At 50.7% G+C, this 19,002-nt stretch overlaps 1 protein-coding gene across 1 annotated transcript in view; it reads left to right on the top strand.

Moving 5' to 3' along the window:
- The first annotated feature begins 6,475 nt into the window (after positions 1-6,475).
- The window catches only part of GRIK4 (glutamate ionotropic receptor kainate type subunit 4), a 179,454-nt gene continuing 166,927 nt past the window's right edge, over positions 6,476-19,002 (top strand). Inside the window, exon 1 of the mRNA XM_014890454.2 lies at positions 6,476-6,531. The gene's annotated coding sequence lies outside the window, so the exon portion shown is untranslated. The remainder of the gene's footprint in view (positions 6,532-19,002) is intronic.

Raw genomic sequence — 19,002 nt, 5'->3', positions numbered from 1 at the left:
TGATTTCATCACTCCCTGGAAAATAATCCTGGGAGAAGGAAATCAGGAATGAGAGGAAATGGCCTTGACTTGCTCCAGGTGAGATTTGGGTTGGATATTTCTGATATTTCTCCATGGAAAGGATGGGCAGTGGTGGAGTCAAATCCCTGGAAATGTCCAAAATCCTGTGGATGTGGCACTTGAGGCCGTGGTTTGGTGGTGACATTGTGGGTGATGGGTTGATGTTATTTAATAATCTTAAAGGGCTTTTCCAGCCTTAAAAATTCCATGACTCCAAGTGCATTTCTTGCTTGAACCCCCCTTGCATTTCTCCATATCCCAAACCAAAAATCCACCAGCTTTTCCTTCACTCAGCAAACTGAATTCTTTCTTTTTTTTTTTCTCTTCTTCCTCAGCAGCTGGGAGTTTACAGTTGCAAATCATCAAGCTGGGCTTTTGGCAGAATGAAAAACCCCAAAATATCCCAGCCTCTTCCTTTCTTGCAGCAATTTGTTTGTTTCCAGATGTCTGCAGCTCATTCAGCGTGGAGCATCTCCCCTGATCAATATTTTAACCTTCTTGTTGATATTTACTCAGTGCTGCTGAATAAACTCCGTGGAGTGGAGCTCCTGAGTGAATCTCCATTTCTCTCAGCTCTCTGGAGCTTTGGCAATAATTCACATTATCCAGGGTTATTGTTATGCTGGGATATTAATGAGCACATCTCCCTTCCTTCTGTCTCTCCAAAATTCAATTCAGAGCTCACTTCTGGTGCTGAAACAACTTCTCAGCTCTGAATTAGCACGGAGAGGAGAGAGCTTTGTGCTTTTCTTTTGTCAGCTGGCTTTGAAAAAAACCCTTTTCTCTCGAGTTTTATAAAGATGGGTTTGATGCAACTCCAGCTGCTTGGGCCTTGTGATGAGAGGGAGATTAAACCCTTCTTGGTGGCATTTTTAAATCCTTCTACCATCTTTCACAACTCTGAAGTTTAATCCCATTTCTCTGGCCGTTCTGCTGTTTGCTCTTGACCACAAAAACTCCAGAACTGTCCCGTGTTTCCCCATGCCTGCCCTTAACCTGTGCTTTCACCTCCAAATACTGATTTATTTTTTTTTTTTTTGGCTTGTTTGGTTTATTAGGAACTTCTCTCCTGGATTAAATGGGCTCACAACATTTCAGAATTTCAGAACCCCCCTCTGAGTGATTCATCACCATCATTTTGGGGCTTGCATGCAGCAGAAGTCAAATAGCCTCGATTGCAGCTTCTATTGAACTCATCTTTTCTCCTCTGCAATTTCTTTATTGTGCCATAATAAAGCTGCCCCTGTCACTGCTGAGCTCTGCCTCATCTGTCTCCCTCTGCGAGATGGGAGCTGAGAGAAAATGCTCTGGTGAGCTTGGACTGGGTCAGTCCACCTCAGAAACTGGGAAAAATTCCCCCCAAAGTCATTTTTTTCCTGCAGGAAATGCTGTGGCAGCCCCCCAGGCACAGCAGTGGCCGTGGGTGTCCCTGCTCAGACACAGAGAACTCAACCAGGAACAGCAAAGGAGCAGGAAATTACTCCAGCCTTGGCTTCTCCTTCTCAGCAAACCCCAATTCTCTGATTTAGGCACCAATTCCTGCCCAAAATCCACATCTCTGCTCCAGCTGCTCCTCCAATGAGAAATCCAAATCTCCCCGTTCAGGTGCTCACCTCTAGAACCGAGTCTGTCCTTCTCTGCTTCCCTCTCCTAACTCTGGAAATTCACAATCTCTGGAATTAGGAGAGCTGGAATTGCAAGAGCTGGAGCTCCCCATGGAATTAGGAAGGCTGGAAAACCTCGTGCACTGTGCTGAGGGAAAAGTCAGAGCTGGAGCTCTGCAGCTCCTGGGGAGATGCAGAAATAAAAGGTGGCTCCACACCTCTGACCTCTCTTTGCCAAGGTGAATTTGCCCCAAAATCACAGCCAGGGCTGGAATTCCCTGAACCTGTTGCAAAAATGAGAGGTCTCCTCCTGAGTCCTTGGCCCAGCCTGCCCATGACTCATTTCATTCCTTCCTCCCTTTTCTTAATCATTCCTCACTTGAAAGTCTCCTAATCTTTTGTCTCTTCATCTTTTATTTCTCCCACATTTCAAAGAGAGGTTGGGTTTGGGTTGGAATTTTTTTTTTTCTGCCTCAATTAAATGACTGCTTTCCTTTCTCTTTGGGGTGTGAATGGAATGCACAGAGGAGAAAACATCCTTTGATGGCAGTAATTACGAGGAGGAGAACAAAAAAAAAAAGGAGCAAGGAAAAGTGTGATGGAAGGAAGGATGGGCTGGAAATGATCAGTCCAATATTTATGATTGTTTGGGGATGGATCCTGTGACAGCTGAGATGTTCTGTGTCACCTCCCTGAGATCCTGTCACTGCTCCCACCCTCTGTTCCCTGTCCCTAAAGTGGCAAAAATCCCCAAATCCTGAAATATTGCACCTTCTTGAAGTGCTCTGATCCCCCGGGGTTCTCTCACTGCGTGTGCAGCACCTGAGAGGGGGTGGGATCCATTTTTGGGAAGCTTTAGGCACTAAAACCCCCAATCCCTCGTGTATTTCTGGGATGAGCTGGCATTTAAAGGCTCCCCAAATGGGGAACCGGGGTGTGGAGCATCCTCCTCAGCTGGGACCAGGAATATCCTCCCAGATCCTGCATCAGGATTTGGCAGATGCCACTCCTGACTCTCCAGCTCGTTGGAATTCACACACGTTTTCCTTTCTGCATGGAAGGGAAGGCAAACAAACTGTTCCACAAAATGTTCCTTATTTATCTAACTCATCCTACCAACTTCTTGGAGCTATCTAAATATATATTTATAATTAGCTGGGCTTTTTTATATAACTACCACAGGCTACTTGCTCCTCTCACTGCTTCTTATCTATGAAATTATCTCATGTGGAAGTCTTCTATTACCAATAAAAACTTGTTATGAACCTGGGTGAAAAGAATCACACCCATAATAGATTTATTCTTTGTGTCTCAGTCAAATCTTGACTTTCAGTGCCTTTTATCCCCTGAAATCTCTCAGCTCTGCCTGAATGTGACTTTTTTTCCTGCAGTGGGGCTGTTATTTACTGTTCTGCTGAAATACAGCCACCTATGAAGATAAATGTAGCAGGTTTTTTTTTTTCAATGATTCACTGCTCACCTCCACGTCAGTTTGAGATCAGAGCCCCTCTCCATGCAGCTGAGAGGGAAAAGGGAATTTAATTGCTGGGATAAATAACCTGCCATGAGGGAAGCACTGGGAACTGCTGGGGGCTCTTTGTCCCAGATGTCAGGAGCTGGAGGTGTGGGATTATTTCCAGAACAAACAGCCTGGAGTTTGGGGAAATTGGGGCAGATTCATCCATGGATGAATCACCACAGGATTTCCTACACCCTCCTGGCAAAGCTGCTCCTGGGGAAAGGGTTTGGGGCTGGATTTAGACCTCAAAATGTGTGTTGGATCTGGATTGAGGCCTTAAATGTGTTTGTGACTGGATGGACTCCCCATAAAGTGTTTGGGCTTGGATTGAGACCCCAAAGTGTGTTTGGGTCTGGATGGAGACCCCAAAACAGGTTTGAGTCTGGATTGAGATCCCAAAATGTGTTTAGGTCTGGATCGAGATCCTGAAGTGTTTTTGGGTCTGGATTAAGCCCCCAAATTGTGTTTGGATCTGGTTTGAGGCCTCAAAACGTGTTTGTGGCTGGATGGAGACCCCATAAACTGTTTGGGTCTGGATTGAGACCCCAAAACAGATTTGGGTCTGGATTGAGACCCCAAATTGAGTCTGCCCTGAGCTGGACCTGCACTGGCCCAGGGTCTGTGCTGCAGTTTTGGACAATGAGCTCCATTTCCAAGCCCTGCTGCTCTCCCCTGGTGACCTCAGGGAACATCCTGGCAGTGATTCCCTGGGAAGGAGCATCCAGGGCTGGCTGGGGGGGACCCTGAGCACCCCCAGAGCTTTTGGGAGCCTCCCTCAGCATCTCCTCCCTCCTCTGAGTGCCCTGAGTGTGAGTGGGATCCCACCCCCTCCGTAACACTTGGATTTGCAGCCTCACATCAACAACAGCTCCTTCCCCAAACAGGATTTTCTAGGTCATCCAACCCTCCAGCTTTGGCAGGGAACTGTGTCACATCACCTCATTCATAAAATGACCAAACTCTATTTTAAACCTCGCTGGGTGCCTTCCCTCCCCCTCCTGTCCCCACGTAACACTTCCCAGCAGAAGGCACTTTGGGAACCTCTCTCTCGTGCTTAGAATCTGTTTTTTTGGTTTTTTGTTTTTTTTTCTTTTCCCCAAACCAAACCAGATTTCTTTGCAGGCAGTTTCTGGAGCTGTCTCCTCTGAATTCCTGCTCCCAGCTCACCCTGTTGGCTGCCAGGGTGCTTTAACTCTGATTTGTGCCATGCCGTGGAGATTTTGGAGGAATTTTGGTTTTCCTGGTCTTGAATTGCCTTCTGTGTACAACAGCAGGGCTGAGGCTTCAATAATTGCACAAAGAACTCAGGGCATGGCAGAGATGGACCTGAAGCATACAAAAAAAGTCTAAAAGAGAGTGGGGTGCTGGCACAAGGCAGGAGCCGTGAGGAGGATCAGGGTGGGTGGGGGAGCCTTACCTGGCCAGGTGTGCTCAGAGCTGAGGTGAGAGGTGGGGTCTGCCCATCTCCCACTCCTGGGGCTGGCACAGGAGGAATCCCAGCTCTGTCAGCCAAAGCTCTGCTCACCCAGGCAGGGCTGAGCCTGGACCTGCAGGGCCACAGGCATTAATTAGAAGCAGATGCAGCCAGATGAGGGAAATGCTCATCAATTCCAGGAATAATAAATGCTGGGAATGGCCTGCTGGGCAGGGACACTGGGACAAAGGCCCAGGGATCTGTCACAAAGCCACTGACTTGTGGCTGTTGTCCTGAGGGAAATGATGTGTAAAAGGGATGAGCTCAAACACCCCATGCCTGTTACCTGTGTATCTCATGAGTAATTTGTCTGTGAGGCAGAGGCGTTTTATTTTTCTCCTGTGAAGCTGATTCTTTTCCTCCAGCTTATTTCTTCTCAGCAGGAGGGGAAGATGAATTTCTGTCAAATAATAGTTCATTGCTCTTAATGCAAGAGTCCAATTAATTGATGGTTTAAAATCTTTGCTCTCCTCACCATTACAAACAAACAAAAAGAGGAGGGCAGGACTGCAGCACTGCGGGCAGGGCTGGAGCATCACGGGGATCAGGATCCTGCCTGGCATTTCCCAGCCTCACACCGTGGGATGGCTCTGTCCCACTCCTGCTTCCCAGGGCTGGGTGATGCCTTTTCCCAGCCTGTGCTGCTGCTCAGGGCACCAGGAGGAGAAAAACCTTTAATATGAAGATTTTAGCAGCTGGGAGCAAAATTATCTCACCCTGTTTCCTTCTCAGGGAGGGGAGGAGAGGAGAAGGAGAGAGACTCGGCAGGGAGTCCCAAAGCAGATTTGGGATGTGTGGGGAGCACACAGCTTTCCCAAACTCAACTGTTCCAATCAGGGGCGTTTAGTCTGAGCTTAGGAAAGCTGGTCACAGTTGGAAGCAACAGTTCCAGTGCCACACTGGTCCTTGTCTTCCCTCCTCTGTCCCCTCCATCCTTAGAATCATCAAACCACAGAACAGGCTGAGCTGGAAGGGACCCACCAGGACCATCCAGTGCAGCCCCTGGCTCTGCACAGACACCCCAAAATCCCACCCTGGGCGTCCCTGGGAGTGGTGTCCAACCCCCCCCTGGAGCTCTGGCAGCCTCGGGGCTGTGCCCATTCCCTGGAGAGCCTGGGCAGTGCCCAGCACTCTCTGGGGGAAGAACCTTTCCCTGAGATCCATCCCAAACCTCCCCTGATCCAGTTTAGTGTCCTGTCCTCCCTGCATCCCTCCATCCTGCCTGGTCCTCCTTCCATCCTTAGCCCCGTCTTCTCCCTGCATCCCCTGATCCATCCTGGTCCCCTGCTCTCCTCTCATCCCTCCATCCTGCCCTGCTCTGCCCACATCCCCTTATCCAGCCCTGCTCCCTGTTCTCATCCCTCTATCCATCCCTGTCCCGATCTCCTCCCATCCATCCATCCATCCATCCATCCATCCATCCATCCATCCTTTCCTGTCCCGTTCTTCTCTCAGCCCTATCCCCTATTCTCTCATCCCTCCATCCATTCCGATCCCGTTCTCCTTTCACCCTTCCATCCATCCCTGTCCCCTGCTCTCCTCATGCCTCCATCCATCCCGGTCCCCTATTCTTCCTGCATCCCTCCATCCATCCCTATCCCCTGTTCTCTCATCCCTCCATCCATCCCTGTTTCCCGGATCTCTCATCCCTCCATCCATCCCTGTCCCGTTCCTCTCTCATCCCCTCACCCCCTCCGCTCTCCCCGCTCCCTCCCTCGCCCGCCCTGCCCGCGGGGGGGCCCTGGGCCGCCCGGCGGTCCCGGTGCCCCGGCAGCCGCCCCCCGCCCCCTGCAGTTCCCCCGCCCGCCGCCGGGGACCCGCGGCCGCCGCTGCCGGAGCGGGGCCGGAGCAGCCGCGGGCAGAGCCCAGCCCAGGTACGAGCCGCGGGCAGCGATGGGGGGATGCGGGGTGCAGGAAGGGGGGATGGAGGCTGGGGCGGGGGGCGGGCACGGCTCCCGCGGGACCCCCTCGGGATGCTCGGCACAGCCGCTGCCTCCCGCTGCGGAGCCGCGGGGCCGGGAGCGCTCGGAGCCGCAGCCGCCGCCGCTCGCTGGCTGGCGGTGCCCCCGGCTGGCACTCGGTCTCCCCCTCCCCGGTCACATCCAGCCCTCCCCGGTCACATCCAGCCCCTTCCCCGGACACATCCAGCCCCCTCCCCGGACACAGCCGCTGCCCCCCGACCGCCTCCCGCACTCGCTGAAGGACTTTGGGACCAGCCCTTTGCGGTGTTTTAGCGCACCAAGAGTTGAAAAATGCCTCGCTCGGGCTCTTAGCCGAGCTGAAGTTCAAAGAGCGCGGGGAGGGGGCACTCGGGGTAGCTCCGACTGGTGCGGATCACCCGGGAGCCGTTGCCGGTGCGGTTCCCGGTGCGGTTCCCGGTGCGGCGGGCAGGGATGCTCGCCGCGGGCTCGGGGCTGCTGCGCTCGCAGCCTGCGTGCCACGCTCGGAGGAGGCGAGGAGAACGCTCCGGAACTCGTATTTCGCTCAGGCTGTGGATGGGGAAGGGAAGGTGCATTGTTCTGGAAGGCGTTTGTGCGGAGTTGTGCCGGGGAATAATTGGCGTTAGGATCGCTGAGGTGCTCGTGGTGTGCGCAGACGTGCGGGGCTGATGCTGGCAGACTCCTCTGGTGAACCGGCAGCGCCGAGCACGGGCAGTGTGCGGGGAAAACTCCGTGCAGAAACCTCTTCCTAGGCCCAACTTTATTCCGGCTGATTTATGCCCAAACTCCGGTTTAGCTGCGGCTCGGGCCGGGGCTCTGCGTAGGTGCGAGATGCTGCGAGATGCTGCGAGTGCTGCTCGGCTCTCGCCATCCATCGGGCTGGATTCTTTCGCTTGAAAGGATTGAGACCCCAAGATTGTGGCCCTGGGGGAGCTAACTGGACCCCAGTGGGGCTGGCTTTGTCCCCACACGCGTGTCCTTCGTGGGGCGGTGCTGCTGGCCGGAGCATCCAGCGCCGTGCCCGCCTCCCCGGGGACCAGCGAGGGATGCTGAGGGACAGCTCAGCTCGCTCTGCCACCGCATCCCGGCCGCTCTGACGGGGCTCCAGCAGCTCCCACACCACGGGAGATCCCCCCCAGGAGGAGCAAACCCCTTTGTCTCGGCGAGGCGAGGCAGCTTTTCCTCCGGGCAGCCACATCCCGGCTGGATGTGAGCGCTGCAGGCAGCCGGGAGCAGAGCCCTCCCCGCCTCCCTGGGCAGCCAGTCGGGAGCCTACGGCATCGGAGAGAGGCAGGAGCATCCCCCACGAGTCCCTGGCTCTGCCGAGGAGCTGTGAGCACCGGCAGCTCCGGGCTGCTCAGCCGGGTGTGCTCGCAGGTAGGAGAGGATGTGCCGGGGGCTTCCCTGCCGTGCTTTGCTGTGTCTTGTTTCACAGGGGGAGAGAAACGATCCGCAGTGAGGCTCCCGCCGCGCCAAGGCGTGTTTAAAGGGTCTCGGTGCGAGCCTGCTTCAGTATTGATGTGTCTGAAGCTGGGGATTTGAAGGGAACCATCTGCGTGGAGGAATCGATGGTGAGAGGCAGAACCTTCCCCTCTCGGTTTCCATTTCAGGGCTGGGCCTGATGGGCACAGACAGAAGTTGGGAAAGTTGCTGTGTGGCTCTCTGTGGTTCGCAGGTGGTGCTTTCCCCTGCACCTGGCAGGAATTAATACCCTGGGATGAGACATCTGGAATTTTGGGGAAGAGGGAGCTGCTGACAGGCTGTGCTGAGCAGAGAGTGGCAGTGCAGGGAAAGAGAATGCTCTTTTAAAAATTTCTCCTTTAAATGGCCATTTCTCTCAGACCCTTTGTGGTCTGGCTCCTGTGTGGTGGGAACAGGCTGCCTGAGGAAGGTGCACCCCAAAATGAAGGGCTTTATCCCAAAATCTTGGCATAAAGACATGAACATTTCCTTGAAAAGATTGGTTCTAAGTGGCTGATTTGGAGCAGCTGCCTGCAGCTTCGAGAGGCACAGAGATGCTGCTGCTGCTGGAGTTTCTTGCTGGAGGTTTCTTCTGCAAGCTGTGCAAGGAAAATCAGCCAAGGAGTCATGTGGGCTGGCAAAGGTCTGGATACCTCGGTGCCAAGGAGCACTCAGCAATCTGGGGGTGAGGGGGGCAGGACTGGAGGGACCTGGGCTTCTGAGAGCTCATCCAAGGAGCAGCGAGGCAAGGAAAGGGCAGAGCTGCCTTCAAATTATCCTGAAAGCTTCGGTGTGCCAGGAAATCTCATCTCCTGTGTGTGTGTGTGTGTGGTGTGTGTGTGTGTGCTCACACTGATGTCTCTGCTCGATGGAAAAGCAGAGAGTGAGCTCCAAACTCACCCGGGAGCTGCGAGGATCCTCAGCTAAACCCTGGCTGATCGCAAGGGGAATTCTGGTGGGAAAGCACCTGGCTGTGCTGTGGGATCAGATTCCTGGTCCTCCTGGAGGAACCTGCTGGTTTTCCATGTGAAACACGGCAGGAGGAAAGGCTTGGCTGCAGGAGAAGCTGGGTGTTTTCACTGCGTGATGGGTGGAAAGGAGAGGCTTTGGGGTCAGCAGAGGAAGGAGGAAAAGCAGGGGAGAGGAGGAGCAAGGGCTGACACGAGAGATGAAGGAGCAGATACATCCTTAGGCTCAGACATGGCTGAGGAGAACTCAATCTTCTAAGAAACTTCATTTTTTTGAGGGCAATCTAAGCTTTATTCTGGTTTTGCTCGGCATTCAGCATGTGCAGACAGTCGATGTCTTGCCCTTTTTAAAGGCTTGCTGATGTTCCTGAGGTGTGGATATTGATTTTCACTGACTTTGGGGAGAGATCTTCGTGGGCAGCGCTTGTTGGGGTCAGATTTTATTTATTTTTCATGCTTCTAGGCAGGCAGAAGGCAAGACAGAAGTTTTTCAAGCCTCCTTAGAAAATGTTTTTTTTTTGTTCTGGGGCAAGAGGTTTTTCAGGCAGCACATAAAAGGCGAGGAATCTGTTAAAACAAGGCACCTCTTGCTGTGTGTGAACAGGAGGAGCAGTGAAATCTGAGCAGGATGAGAACAGCTTGGAGGGTGTTGCTTAGACCTGAGGGAGGAATCAGTGGGGTATCAGCAGCTCCATGAGGAAAAATTTGTCCAGAAAGGAGATTATGGGATTGCTGGAGTTGTGCCTGTGCACAGGAGGCTGCAAACTCCACTTTGTCACCTCAGAGCAGCCACTAACGCTGTCCTGGGTTCCCTGACAGGAAAAATGGGGGCTTGGAGAGATAAAAGAAGGTGTAAAACCTGTGAGGAGGTAATGAAGGAGTTTTAAGGATTCCCATCATAACTTCATTTACGGGACAGATTGTGGTGGTAACACACAGGGATTTTTGGGTTTTGGATTTTCTGCTGCCTCTGGAAGATTTGGTTTGTTTGGATGTGGGACTTGGTTGTGATGAAGGAGGAGGGAAATGTAGTGAGGAGCAGATTGGAGAACCCCAGAATGGTTTGGCTGGATGGGAACTTAAAGCTCATCTCATTCCATGGACAGGGACACCTTGCAGAGGATAAACCAGGATCGTTTCATGCTGGTCACAGGGACAGAGCTGGCAGTGCCCATCTGAGGGGAATCAGCAGTGACTGGGTTATTCAAAGAGGGAGGAATGGACCCAAGGTGTTGCAAATCCATAAATCTGAGGTAAATCTGGTGTAAAATAGCAGCAAGTATAAACATAAAGGGGAGGACGCCTCTTCTTTCTCCTCCCCTTCCTCCTCCTCCTCCTCCTCCCTGGCCATTTCCAAGGCAGGAACCCCAGTGGGCAGAAGGACCTGGTGGGTGCAGCAGGAATTTTTGCCACGCTCTGCCTGTACAGAAACCAAACCTGAGGAAGAGCTGGGATATCAGGCAAGTGAATTTTTTCTTCTGTGCCTGCTGGGAGGGCCTAATTATCCCTCAAATACTTGGATGGTCTATTCCTGGGGGTCAAATCACCACCGTTTATATGCAGAGGATGGCTGCCCAGTAGGAAAGCCTTCCTTCCTGAGGCTGAGGAAATAAGAGTTCAACATCTTCCAACGGGCCTAATTTATTTGGATATTTCATTAAATCCACCCAAAAGAGACTATTTTGGGAAATAAATAGCAGAATGTGGGCAATAAATAGCTGTGGGATAAGGGGCAGAGTTCAGTGCTGGCTTTCCTAGTTAAGCTGCAGAAAATAGAAGTGTAATGGCCGAGTGCTGATGGGAGCATAGATATGTGATTATGTGAGGGTTCCTCACGCTGAGGCTGGGCTTATTTGTTATCTTTAATGATTTGGAGGTGGAAATGGATCAGAGCCGGGTTAGGGAGTGTGAACATGCTAACAGGAAGGGGTTGCTTTTGCAAGAATTAAGAGGGAAAGCCGCTGGATGGGAGCGTGCGGCGCTTTGGCCACTGCAGCAGCAGTTGGTGTAACTCAGATTGGAGCACGTGAAAAAAAAAAAAAAGGCAAAACCTGAGTGAATCCTTCCCTAATAACAAATCCTGGATGGTTCTGTGGGATTCTAGCAGGGGCATGAGGAGTTGGTGTGGTTTGTGTGCAGCTGAGGAGGTCCCTGGGCTGTGTGGATGAGCCCCAGGAGATGCTGTGCTGGGGCAGGCAGGGCTCTCTGCACCTCTGTGTGCTTCAGGCAGGGCTCTGCAGTGACATCTGCTCTTCCCAAAGCCTCCCAGCTCAGGGATTTGCTGCTGCTGGAGCAGGGGCTCTGGGTGCCAGCATCCCGCTGGATTTGCTGCCTTGGAATCAGTCAAGGGGAACTTTGCTGAGTCCTGACCTCCTGCCGGGGCCATCCCCTGGGCTTTCCGAGGGGCAGGTGATGGATAAGGGATGAAGGGGCCGAGATAAGCTCTCCATCTCCAGGCTGATTTCCCCCCAGGTCCATGGTGTCTCCAACCCAGAGCCTTGGGGATGTTCTGTGTTTGAAGTGCAGCCTTTGAAGGGTCTGTGGTGTCTCTGTGCTGGGAGGGGATTGGAGAGCCCAGAGGGCTCTGCTGCTGCTGGATTGCACCTCTCTGAGCCAGCTCTCATCCCCAGAACAATATTTATTCCTTGTACCCACTGCACGTGAGCAGCTCTGTAACAAAATACCCACACAGTGCCTCACCTGCTGAGCCATCCCGCATTGGGGGATTTTCATCTCTGCTGAGATCTCCTGGCTTCAAAGTCTGCAGAATTTATTTGCATCTTTCATGAGGTAGACAGGCAGGCACAGCATTTTGTATTTTTATTTTTATTTTTTTTTTCTGTTCCTCCCCCTGCTTCCCCACTGGCTTTTCAGTTTGTTTATTTGGTGAGCTCAGCATCAGCACAATGATGTGGAAATAAAGCAAAGGAGCTTCCTCTTGGCCTCCCTGTATATGCATAAATGGGAGACATAGATCATGCTGGCAATCCCCAGCCAGGCTCCAGTTAATGGAAATTCTCCTGTGACCTTACAAACCCCTCTTTGCCAGGGTTTATAATGAGTCTGCAAAAATCCGTGCAGGGCACAAACAAGTCATCTGAGGTCTCAGACCCTGTGAGCACCAAGTCATAACAATAACACTAATTTCCCACCCACTCAGGAACATGTGCTCAGCTCCTTGAAGAGTTTGCTATTTTTAAAAAGCAGTTTTTTCACCTTTTTGGGGACTGTTACGATGTGTGTGTAGGGGAGGAGGAGAAGAACCGGTGGGGACCAGCTCTGCCTGAGCTGTGTGACACCAGTGGGAGCATCCCTGCCTCTTGCTGGAGCACTTTCACCTCGTGGATTCCTGCACAGCCCTGGTTCAGCCTTGCCCTCTGTGTCACCTCCCCGCTGCAAAGGCAGAGTTGAGAGTTCAGGAACAGGAGCTGATGTGTTTGGGGGGGATCGTGCCGTGTTTTGATGCTGAGGGTTTGTTGGATGGCTCTGTGTCCCTGTGTCCCTGCAGGGCTCCTGTCGCTGCTGCTGGAGCCCGTGCTGGGACTCACACCGGGCACTTTTACTGTGATGAAGCAGCAAATTGCCACCGTGCCCGGAGCTGCTCTAAACACGCCTTGCTTTGGGTCAAGTGGTGTTTGCCACCACTTTTTGAAGTGGTTTGCCAGAGGTGCAAACTCAGCTCCTTGCAACCACTGCTGATCTGCAAACTCTTACATGCTCCAAAACTGCTTTTTTCCACCCCAAAAAAAGAGGTTAATCAAAGAATCTGTCTCTCTAACCACACTCGTTGTTTGCCCTCACTGTTTTCCTGTTTGCTCTTTGCTTATTTCTCATTTCCTGACTGCTGTTCAGGATTGTGTGTGCAGCTCTGGCTATCACATCTCTTTTTATCCTGAGAAACGTTTGGGGCAGAGCCTGTGCTGATGCTCATCGAGCATCTGGTCCTCTCCGGGTCCCATTCATCACTGTCTCACACTTTGCATTATTGTTCACACCGAGGGAAAGTGGGTGTGAAGCTGGAATAATAATGTTTCACACTTGCTTTGCGCTGGGTTTGATACCCAACAGCGTTTGAACCGATCACAAAAGGCACCAGGCAATGGAGGGGTTGGGAGCTGGAAGCACAAATAACAAGTTCATTACCTTCAGTGAGGAAATGACCACTGTGCTCCGTGTTACACCCATGATAAACTGCAAATCAATTTGGGATTTTTAAATCCAGGTTCAACAGGTTAGGAGGAATCTGCAGGTGAGGGCAGAGCTCAGTGCAGTGGTTCCCCCAAGTTCTACCACATTATTTCAAATGGAATTCCAGCATGGATGGGCAGCAGGGATATTTCCCCGAGTCTGCAGAGCACTGAAAAATATCTCATTAGTGCAACATGCCTTGCTCATTTCCAAAGGGGTTGGGGGGTTAATGATGGACATTGATGCAGTTGTTTTAATGACATAAACACAGAATTTAATGCTCTGTGGAATATCAGGGGTTTGGTGTTTGGGAATTGGTGTCTTCTGGCAGCTGGACCTCCCACGGGTCTCTCAGATGTGGCTTTCAGCGATGTGGACTGACGTGCCTTTTGTTGTGTTCCTGCTGGATGTTAAATAAGATTTAAGTCTCCTCAGTCGCTATTTAGTTATTGAAGAACATCGCAGCCACCACAAGTGCAAACAAAACTGTCTGGATATTTGTTTATGCAACAGATCATTAGGAAGTCTGTAGGAAAAAAAAATATTCTTGTCTGTTAGATAATTAATCTGCATTTTAAGAATTGTCTAAAGACATATTTGCAAGCCAGTCCATTGAGCTGCTGCTCATCTAGTCAATAATCCTATATTTAATAGTCCCTGAGAATGTATTTCCATAATGTGCTGTGAACAGTTGAGAAATCTGCATCTTTTTTTGTCTTAAGATGTCAGTGCTCGCACATTTTCTATGACAATTTTTTTTTTTTTTTCTGACTGTGGGTGAGAAAATCCAGACAGATGAACTCCCAACTGGTGGGGCTGGGGGTAGGGAAGAGGGGAAGATGCTGGAGCAAGCCCCTGGGTGCAGATCCTGGATGAGTTTGCAGTTTCCATCTGGCATCTGTGAGCCTGCAATGCACTGGCAGCGCTGCCCAAAACGCACCTCGGGGCTGGGGGGAGCGGGGCCAGGGCTTTTCCCAGCTCCCAAAATCCTCTTGGAGTCGGGGAAGTGGGAGCATGGCTTGGGAAGGTGAGGGGGTCTCTGTTAGACCCCAGAACTGCCTGCTCCCAGGTACTCTTGCAAGCCTTGCCCGGATTCAGGCTTTTGGCTCTTTTGTGAAATTAGACTTGCATTTACCTTCAGAGCCAGCAGAGAGACCGAGAAAGGCTGTGAGGAGATCCCACAGAATCTTTATTTCTTCTACAATGGGGTCCTGTCCAGCAAATGCAGTGGGTGGGGTTCTGAGGGGACTTTTTATAGGGTTTAAGGGTTTTGTATTTGGAACCAATTACCAAAGGAATTCTATAACTAACCAATCTACAAAACACTTTAGGGGAAAAGGAACCAATTATCTAAGAGAAAAAATGGACCACTAAAATTACAGAAAGATAACACAGGGGGTCTACAAAGGTGTGAGATGCTTCTTGGTATTAGTCACTCAAAATAAACAATTTTTTATCTAAGGTATCGTTTTCCATGGTGCCCTATCTTGGAGCTTGCCTTTTCACAGATGGTCTCTGCTCTCTCCACCAAGGAGGGTCTGGCATGAGCTGTGCTGGACTGGCTGTGTCCTGGGAGATCTGTGCTGGGAATTCTGTGCTCCTGGAGGGGCAGGTTTGATGCTGGCAGCAGCAGGGGTGTCCTGGCACTGCTGGCATTGGGATGCTGGAGCTGCTTTCCCTCCCAAATTTGGCTCTGCTGCAGGAGCACAAAGCCAAGGGGATCTGTGGCTGTGTCTGGGCAGTGACTCCGCTCTTGCAGCCTGGAATTCTGATAGCAGCCATGGGGTTTTTGGGGTGTCTGCAGCAGCTCTGAGCCGAGGTTTTCCATGCTCCCACATGGATGGGTGTGGGGTTTGGTTTACAGAGGGAAAGGCTGAGTGCACGGGCAGCCCCAGTGATAATTTACTAATCCACGCTAACGAGAGCGGGGAGTAAAACCCACACTTGGTGAGAGGAACCCCCGGGAGCCGCCACATCAAGGTGAGAAGCAGCAGCTTAATTTCATTATCTTATCAATAACTGGCTGGTCTTGTGCTGTGCTGTGAATCCTCAGGAGTGCTAATGCTATCTCGGGCTGTCTAAGCAGAGAAATAATGAATACAAGCAGGAAGAGCATTGTGTGCAGCCCTGGTATCTATACCTTAAAAATGATGTTGGCAAACTGGAGGGAGATAAGGGGAGAGCCACGGGGATGATGTGAGGGCTGTAAAACAGGCTGGAGAGAGAGAGGCTGAAGCCCAATCTTCTTCTTCTCACAAAAGGGAGTGATTTGATTATTGTCCAGGAGTACTTAAGCAGGGGAAGAGACTTTGCTAGGCAAAGGTTGGGAGGCAGGCCATGGTTCTGTGGCTGGGTGCTCAAGCTGGATAAATCCAGACAAGAAAAAGCCATGTTTTATTTTTGTACAGCTTTATATTTAAGCACAGGAGCAAATTACCCAGGACTTGGTACATTTGCTGTTCTTTAAATTGAAATGATACATCTTGCCAACGTTCTTTTAGGTCAACTGCAGGTTTGGAGTGGGAAAAGCTCAGCATGAGTCAGTCACAACTCAAACAAGATTTTCAAAATGGTCATTATTGCCCTTCAAATCTTTCAGTTATGTTATGAATTTTTTTTTTTTTCTGATGTGGGGGAGAGCTGGGATGTAAAATCCAGCAGGGCTTTGGGCTGTAGCGTGGAAGGGATTGGGTTCTGACAGCTGAGCCTGTATGTAGGGTTTACCCAGTTAAAAAAAAAAAAAAAAAATCCCCATTTCCCGCTGCTTTTAGGACTGGAACCGGTCTGTTTGCATGTGCTCAAGGGTTCTGCTTTCCTCCTGCTGTCCCGTGAGATTCTCCAGCCTCAGAGGATGCTGCAGCCACAAATCCCCTCCGCCACCTCCCAGAGGTGCTCAGCAGACCCGGCGAGAGAGATTAAGAGGCATCATTAGTTCGGTGGGTGGCTGGCATGTTAATTAGGGCACGGGGCCGCGCTGGAAGGTTACTCTCACCTCTTACCTCACCAACCTTAAAGCTGCAGAGTGGGAAAGGAGCAGAGGCAAGAAAATGAAGCTGGAAACAAGCCCAGCTTCACCAGGGATTGGGACGGGGAGGTTCAGCCAGTGCTGCCTCTCCTTTTCCACACGGAGAGTGATTCCGGGTGGGAATCCCAGAGCCTCGCCCTGTCTCCATCCCTGCTTTGACTCAGCTCTGTGCAGAATTCAAGGATATTCCCTTTCAGAAGGTGGCTCCTCATTCTTTTTCTTCCCATGCTCGATGCAGGTGCGCTGAAGAAAATTAAATTAGGGCTGTAGCGGTACAAGGGAGGGATTTCCGTTTGCAAAACCACGGTTTTTGCTTAAGTTAGTGATATTGTAAGTGTTAATTGAGTGTTCATTGATTGCCTGTCACCACCCTGATGTAATTCTGCTCCTCTCGGGTGGGTGCCCTACCCCTGGTTAAACAGAGCTGCTCTTGCACCAGGATCCAGCTTGGCTGTTCATTTCTTCCCCCCAGTGATTCCATTTTACCAGCTGGATAATTAGCATCATCTCCTCCTCTTTGGAGCCAGCTCAGCCTGCACACCATCCTTGTTCTCTCCCAAGTACCTTTAATGCCTTAATACTTCAGGGCTTTTAAGTGGCCCTAGACAAGAATTTAAGCAGGGGATGTGTTTGAACTCGGTCCAGGAGCTGTTGTCTGCCTGGATTTAGGGTCTGAGCTCCCCCAGCAATTGCTCTGTTCATTAGAGGTCCTTTGTTGCTGGAGGTTCAATTATGGGAGTGAATGGTGTTTTATGGGAATAGAGGTGGGAAAAGAGAAGCCAAAAGCTTTCTGTGCTAATGGTGTCTGTTATGTAAACGGCTCTGTGATCAGGTAATCGAGGCCGAGTCGTGCTGGTGGCAGGACTTGTGTCATCCTTGCACTGGAGACTTGTCAGAGCCTTTTTGTCTTTTGGGGAAACACAAAAAACCAGGGAGCTCTGGCTCCCTGCAGGGGCTGGGAGCGCTCAGGTGTGGGAGGTTCCCTGCAGGACACACCAAGGTGAGCTGAGCACGAGGCTGGGGATCCACACATCCCCCAAATCCTCCTCTAACCCAGGCAGGAGCTGGCAGCACATCCCAGCGATGCCCAGCACCAAAGGAGGCTCCTGTCCCACATCCACCCCGTGATCCACCTTGTCCGGAATAATTGTCTTTTCCTTCCAAAGAATGAGGCTCGTGGTGCAGTTCTGCATATTCAATTATTCCTTCCCTGCCAGATCGAGCAGCAGAGCTCTAAGATTTGTGGTGGGGCTTTGCTGGTGTGAAGGATCTTCCCTGTGTGTGTTTGGTGGGCTGCAGCACCTTTGAAAAGATTAATTAACCCTAGGTGAGAAACTGATTTAATTTATACAAGGGGGAGAGAAATTAATATTCCTTCTGCCATGCAGAATCTGTTTAAACTCCTGCCTTCAACTTGTCTGACTGGGAATCTCCTCTAACTTGTACAAATGAAAGAACAATTTGTTTTAGATGATGAGTTATGAGAATATTGCTCATAGACCCAGAACACGACATTTTCAATCACATCTTTATTGCATTGGTAAGGAGAAGGATGATTTTTAGGATCTTGACATGCTTATCCTTTGGAGACCAAGTCAATTATCATATTATATAAGAATTTACTCCATGGCTCTCTGATCTCTGGGAATATCATCACGTCAAGAGGAAAATCCTGCAGGGTTTATTGCAGCTGTTGCAGAGTTGAAAGGGTTGCCCAAGTTTCTATCCACAGGTGGCCTTCAGCAAGAGGAAAATGGCTTAAGAAATGTATGGTGGTAAAATATAGAAGTTAGAGTGGTTTTGTCCATTCACTTTTTGGCAATGTGCAGCTTTAACCTTGTCTTGAGGGCCACAAGAACACCAGAAACTCATTTTCCATCAGCCTGGGAAGGTGGAGGTGGAGATTCTCTTGCTGGGGACTTTGAGCAACAGGTCAGAAATCCTGAGCTGAATGATCAAATACTGAATTGAATGATCAAATCCTTCTTTATAGCCCCTAGCTGAGGTCATGGGTGGAGTTGGTGTGGTTTTAGTTGTCTGCAGGGTCAGTCCTGCTGGGAATTGGAGTTGTTGGAGTTGTTCTCCTCTCTGGACTGGTGTTTATGTGAGGGACACTCTCACTCCTGGCTTTTCTCTGCCTATAAAACATAGACAAGCCTGTGCTGCTGGAACGTGGCAGATTAGCACGGGGTGATGCTCCAGGAGCTGGAAATGCTGCTCTGAAAGCAGAACTCGGAGCACTTTTCTCCTTGAGCAGATTTCCAGTCACAAAAATATCCGAGTCCCATTTGCAGGCACCGGTGTTAATGCAGTGCAGCTGCTCTGCTCCATTTGCTTGCATAAATGCAGCTTTTAGAGCTGTCACATATGCTTGATGGAGCCACTACCCCTCACCTGCTCCTTCCTGGAGTGGCAATTCCTGGCAGGGATTGCCAAGACGAGGGAGATGATGGTTGTCTCCGTGCATTAGTGCATATGCCAGGGCTACAATCCCACCATTTCCAAGCTGCTCTGGATGGCTGGGATGCTCCAAATGCACTTGTGCAGATGGAATTTCTGGGCTGTATTAGCTTGGCTCGAGCCCTCCCTGGTTCTGTAGCTTTGTTGACGTGGAGGTTTCGAGCTGGCTTTTGATTCTCCTATTATTGAAGTTGTTATATTTTTATAGTGTTGCATTACTCATTGGTTCCTTTTACTCCTTTCAAGTTTGCCAGCCGTGACTAATGAAGAGTTTTGCTGCAGCCTCGTGTGGAGTGGACACTC

Source organism: Sturnus vulgaris, chromosome 23 (genome assembly GCF_052056855.1).
Source record: "Sturnus vulgaris isolate bStuVul1 chromosome 23, bStuVul1.hap1, whole genome shotgun sequence".
NCBI classification, from domain to species: domain Eukaryota; kingdom Metazoa; phylum Chordata; class Aves; order Passeriformes; family Sturnidae; genus Sturnus; species Sturnus vulgaris.
Note: the sequence above shows the minus strand (reverse complement) of the source record. Positions and strands in the feature narration are given on the sequence as shown.